This window comes from Eublepharis macularius, chromosome 1 (assembly GCF_028583425.1).
Source record: "Eublepharis macularius isolate TG4126 chromosome 1, MPM_Emac_v1.0, whole genome shotgun sequence".
Taxonomy (NCBI): Eukaryota; Metazoa; Chordata; class Lepidosauria; order Squamata; family Eublepharidae; genus Eublepharis; species Eublepharis macularius.
Window position 1 is genome coordinate 4,614,768 of NC_072790.1, and position 6,000 is coordinate 4,620,767.

The 6,000-nt window shown below is 41.8% G+C and overlaps 2 long non-coding RNA genes across 2 annotated transcripts; both read right to left on the minus strand.

Moving 5' to 3' along the window:
• Positions 1–2,351: 2,351 nt before the first annotated feature.
• LOC129327776 (uncharacterized) lies at positions 2,352–3,701 on the minus strand. Its single transcript, XR_008596846.1, has 3 exons — positions 3,604–3,701; positions 3,191–3,286; positions 2,352–2,441 (listed from the first exon to the last, which is right to left on the minus strand). It is a non-coding gene; the product is annotated as an uncharacterized LOC129327776 (long non-coding RNA).
• Positions 3,702–4,016: 315 nt separating this feature from the next.
• LOC129327768 (uncharacterized) lies at positions 4,017–5,360 on the minus strand. The gene is made up of 3 exons (XR_008596845.1): positions 5,269–5,360; positions 4,856–4,951; positions 4,017–4,106 (listed from the first exon to the last, which is right to left on the minus strand). It is a non-coding gene; the product is annotated as an uncharacterized LOC129327768 (long non-coding RNA).
• Positions 5,361–6,000: the final 640 nt, after the last annotated feature.

Genomic DNA, 6,000 nt, shown 5'->3' on the forward strand with positions numbered 1-6,000 from the left:
ATACCACACTAGCCACCCCCATTTGCCGCATTGTCCGACAGCATTGGCACCTTGTTGATAATATTCCCGGGTGCGAGGTGAGTCCAAGCATTGGTCTCCGTAGAACTCGTAGTCTTAAGGACATACTTACTTGTTCAGAATTTATACAGCATAAATTACCATGTGGCTCCGCTACCCGGGTGCCGAGGGGACATTTCCCGTGTGGGGATTGTAACGTTTGTACCCTGATGACAAAATTTGAAGATCTCTTCCCTGGACGCCGAGACGCTCCAGGTGGATTCAGTACATGTCGGACTCCCAATGTGATATATGCGATTCGCTGCGGGTGCCCTTTAATTTATGTTGGCAGCACGTCACGTCCACTCAAAACTAGAGTGCAGGAACATATATCGAGAATCCGTAATCAGGTAAGAGAGGCACCATTAGTCCAACATTTTTTGAGTTTTCAGCATAACCCAAGAGATCTGAAGGTAACAGTTATTGATATGATTCGGGAGGGTGTTCAGGATGGCTCCAGGAAATTGTTGCAATTAGAGTCTAGGTGGATCTTTAAAGTACGGAGTTTGGCACCAGGAGGACTCAATAGTGAAGTGGATTACTCATGTTTTTTGGGTTAATGGATGCCCAGCGTTGCCTTACCCATTTGGGGGATATAGACTGCATTGTCTTGTTGAATGTGTAATTAATATTACTTGTCTCTTTAAAATCGGAACAGGACTTAAGTGGTGTTGAGGTCTGTGCTGCAATCTAATTGTTGCTTGTTTCATTGTAATTTGGCCAATCATTCAATTACTGGTTTGTGGTTAAGAGAGTCCTTTCCTATGCATGATTTCTGTCTGTCAATTCATGCTTTTTGAAATTGAATGAAATCAGAATGGTATAAGCAGCAATATTGGAGCTACCGGTGAAGTGGGGGCTGGTGAGTAGATGGAATGTATGTACAGAGTTTTGTTATGTATGTTGAATTATAAATTGACTATGTTTAACTTTTGTTCACAGTCCATATTTATTGTGCCCATGAAGAAGTATGTTATACGAAACGGGAATTGTATAAATATGCACGCATAATCCCGTCGGCACTTTTGGACTTATTTGCAGTGTGGACTGGAGCTTGCCTTCTCATGCCTCCCACACGTCTACATTGGAGCTCTATTTGAGGAAACCTGCATGCTGCTACATTTTCATCTTAATTAATTCATGGACATTGTTCCTGTGAAAAATATACTTCATAACCATTAGTATCAAATTCTGTATTTTTACTATATTTATTGCATGTTGGGACAGAGAGATCAATATTTTATTGTATTTATTGTATATTTATTATTGTATATATAATCATGCACTATACTTTGCACTTTGCACTTTGCACTATAAAAATATAAAAAATTGTTAGATATATACATATTCCCGGAATTGTTTGTTTGTTTAGTATATCGAGACCAGCAAGTGGCACTGTGTGTGAATGATGACATGACTGACAAATTTAAAGTAAGAAAAGGACATGTGGCTTTCCAGCAAAGCTTACCTTTGCCCTTCGAATGTATCCCAAAAGAAGCATTGCAACACGCCATGGGTAATATTTCGCAGAGACATGGGTGGTGTAACTTGCCCAACCTTCAAACTGCAGAATTGAGGGTGAGAGGAAAATTACAGTTATAAGCTATTTCCTGCTCTCAACGTGACTTTTTTTTACACACAGAGAAAACTTAACACCTCAAGAAGGTACCAAAAGGGATTGTGGACTTTCCAAGTGAAAGAATGACTTTGATATTATTATAAAGCTGTTGCCCCTTCAACAGAGGCTTCATGTGCAGAAATGGTGATGCTTTTCATGTCATGGCGGTAAACGTTACTGGGTAAGTAAGATTCCCTTGAGCCTCTGTACACATGCATTTCTAGGTCACCAAGAGAGACATGTGGCTTTCCAGGCAAGCTTACCTTTGCCCTTGGATATTATCCCGAAAGCGGGACTGCAAGACGCCTTGGGTAATCTTCCGTAGAGACTTGCGTGGCGTGATTTCCACAACCTTCAAACTGCAGAATTGAGGGTGAGAGGAAAATTACAGTTATAAGCTATTTCCTGCTCTCAACGTGACTTTTTTTTACACACAGAGAAAACTTAACACCTCAAGAAGGTACCAAAAGGAATTGTGTACTTTCCAAGTGAAAGAATGACTTTGATATTATTATAAAGCTGTTGCCCCTTCAACAGAGGCTTCATGTGCAGAAATGCTTTTCATGTCATGGCGGTAAACATTACTGGGTAAGTAAGATTCCCTTGAGCCTCTGTACACATGCATTTCTAGGTCACCAAGAGAGACATGTGGCTTTCCAGGCAAGCTTACCTTTGCCCTTGGATATTATCCCGAAAGCGGGATTGCAAGACGCCTTGGGTAATCTTCCGTAGAGACTTGCGTGGCATGATTTCCACAACCTTCAAACTGCAGAATTGGGGGTGAGAGGAAAATTACAGTTATAAGCTGTTTCCTGCTCTAAATGTGACTTTTTTCTACACAGAGAGAAGGTACCAAAAGGGCTTTGCGGACGTTCCAAGTGAAAGAATGGCTTTTGCATTGTTTGATTAAAGAAAAAGTCATGAAATAAACCAACTGCAACTGAACCAGGACACCAACTCCTCTGTGCAGTCCAGGCCTCTGATTTCCACCAAATAATTGAAAATCAAAACTGATGACACACTTTGTTTAGAGGAATAAAACCATAAAGGCTGAGCAAACCATGAATTACACCTCAGTCTTGTTCTCCTTGGCCTTGGGGGCCTTGGAGGCAAGTACCTACTCAAACTGGCAATAATATCTTCCACAATGACTTGTGGCAAGGGCTCAGGCTGGTGCTAGATGAATAGTGGGGCACTAGCGCCTAGGCAGAGGCTTGGCCCAGGCGATGGCGGGATGGAGTTCGGTTAGAAGCAGCGGGGTAGTCATCAACAGAATATTATGATAAACATCCTGAGAAAGAGGTGGGTTTTTTCTTTGTGGATGCAGAGAAAGCCTTTGAAAATTTGAATTGGGATTTTATGTTTTAATAATGGAAAAAATGAATTTTGGGAAAGGATTTATAAAAGCTATAAAGGCAGTATATCGAGACCAGCAAGTGGCACTGTGTGTGAATGATGACATGACTGACAAATTTAAAGTAAGAAAAGGACATGTGGCTTTCCAGCAAAGCTTACCTTTGCCCTTCGAATGTATCCCAAAAGAAGCATTGCAACACGCCATGGGTAATATTTCGCAGAGACATGGGTGGCATAACTTGCCCAACCTTCAAACTGCAGAATTGGGGGTGAGAGGAAAATTACAGTTATAAGCTATTTCCTTCTCTCAACGTGACTTTTTTTTACACACAGAGAAAACTTAACACCTCAAGAAGGTACCAAAAGGGATTGTGGACTTTCCAAGTGAAAGAATGACTTTGATATTATTATAAAGCTGTTGCCCCTTCAACAGAGGCTTCATGTGCAGAAATGGTGATGCTTTTCATGTCATGGCGGTAAACGTTACTGGGTAAGTAAGATTCCCTTGAGCCTCTGTACACATGCATTTCTAGGTCACCAAGAGAGACATGTGGCTTTCCAGGCAAGCTTACCTTTGCCCTTGGATATTATCCCGAAAGCGGGACTGCAAGACGCCTTGGGTAATCTTCCGTAGAGACTTGCGTGGCGTGATTTCCACAACCTTCAAACTGCAGAATTGAGGGTGAGAGGAAAATTACAGTTATAAGCTATTTCCTGCTCTCAACGTGACTTTTTTTTACACACAGAGAAAACTTAACACCTCAAGAAGGTACCAAAAGGAATTGTGTACTTTCCAAGTGAAAGAATGACTTTGATATTATTATAAAGCTGTTGCCCCTTCAACAGAGGCTTCATGTGCAGAAATGCTTTTCATGTCATGGCGGTAAACATTACTGGGTAAGTAAGATTCCCTTGAGCCTCTGTACACATGCATTTCTAGGTCACCAAGAGAGACATGTGGCTTTCCAGGCAAGCTTACCTTTGCCCTTGGATATTATCCCGAAAGCGGGATTGCAAGACGCCTTGGGTAATCTTCCGTAGAGACTTGCGTGGCATGATTTCCACAACCTTCAAACTGCAGAATTGGGGGTGAGAGGAAAATTACAGTTATAAGCTGTTTCCTGCTCTAAATGTGACTTTTTTCTACACAGAGAGAAGGTACCAAAAGGGCTTTGCGGACGTTCCAAGTGAAAGAATGGCTTTTGCATTGTTTGATTAAAGAAAAAGTCATGAAATAAACCAACTGCAACTGAACCAGGACACCAACTCCTCTGTGCAGTCCAGGCCTCTGATTTCCACCAAATAATTGAAAATCAAAACTGATGACACACTTTGTTTAGAGGAATAAAACCATAAAGGCTGAGCAAACCATGAATTACACCTCAGTCTTGTTCTCCTTGGCCTTGGGGGCCTTGGAGGCAAGTACCTACTCAAACTGGCAATAATATCTTCCACAATGACTTGTGGCAAGGGCTCAGGCTGGTGCTAGATGAATAGTGGGGCACTAGCGCCTAGGCAGAGGCTTGGCCCAGGCGATGGCGGGATGGAGTTCGGTTAGAAGCAGCGGGGTAGTCATCAACAGAATATTATGATAAACATCCTGAGAAAGAGGTGGGTTTTTTCTTTGTGGATGCAGAGAAAGCCTTTGAAAATTTGAATTGGGATTTTATGTTTTAATAATGGAAAAAATGAATTTTGGGAAAGGATTTATAAAAGCTATAAAGGCAGTATATCGAGACCAGCAAGTGGCACTGTGTGTGAATGATGACATGACTGACAAATTTAAAGTAAGAAAAGGACATGTGGCTTTCCAGCAAAGCTTACCTTTGCCCTTCGAATGTATCCCAAAAGAAGCATTGCAACACGCCATGGGTAATATTTCGCAGAGACATGGGTGGCATAACTTGCCCAACCTTCAAACTGCAGAATTGGGGGTGAGAGGAAAATTACAGTTATAAGCTATTTCCTTCTCTCAACGTGACTTTTTTTTACACACAGAGAAAACTTAACACCTCAAGAAGGTACCAAAAGGGATTGTGGACTTTCCAAGTGAAAGAATGACTTTGATATTATTATAAAGCTGTTGCCCCTTCAACAGAGGCTTCATGTGCAGAAATGGTGATGCTTTTCATGTCATGGCGGTAAACGTTACTGGGTAAGTAAGATTCCCTTGAGCCTCTGTACACATGCATTTCTAGGTCACCAAGAGAGACATGTGGCTTTCCAGGCAAGCTTACCTTTGCCCTTGGATATTATCCCGAAAGCGGAACTGCAAGATGCCTTGGGTAATCTTCCGTAGAGACTTGCGTGGCGTGATTTCCACAACCTTCAAACTGCAGAATTGAGGGTGAGAGGAAAATTACAGTTATAAGCTATTTCCTGCTCTCAACGTGACTTTTTTTTACACACAGAGAAAACTTAACACCTCAAGAAGGTACCAAAAGGAATTGTGTACTTTCCAAGTGAAAGAATGACTTTGATATTATTATAAAGCTGTTGCCCCTTCAACAGAGGCTTCATGTGCAGAAATGCTTTTCATGTCATGGTGGTAAACATTACTGGGTAAGTAAGATTCCCTTGAGCCTCTGTACACATGCATTTCTAGGTCACCAAGAGAGACATGTGGCTTTCCAGGCAAGCTTACCTTTGCCCTTGGATATTATCCCGAAAGCGGGATTGCAAGACGCCTTGGGTAATCTTCCGTAGAGACTTGCGTGGCGTGATTTCCACAACCTTCAAACTGCAGAATTGGGGGTGAGAGGAAAATTACAGTTATAAGCTGTTTCCTGCTCTAAATGTGACTTTTTTCTACACAAAGAGAAGGTACCAAAAGAGCTTTGCGGACGTTCCAAGTGAAAGAATGGCTTTTGCATTGTTTGATTAAAGAAAAAGTCATGAAATAAACCAACTGCACCTGAACCAGGACACCAACTCCTCTGTGCAGTCCAGGCCTCTGATTTCCACCAAAT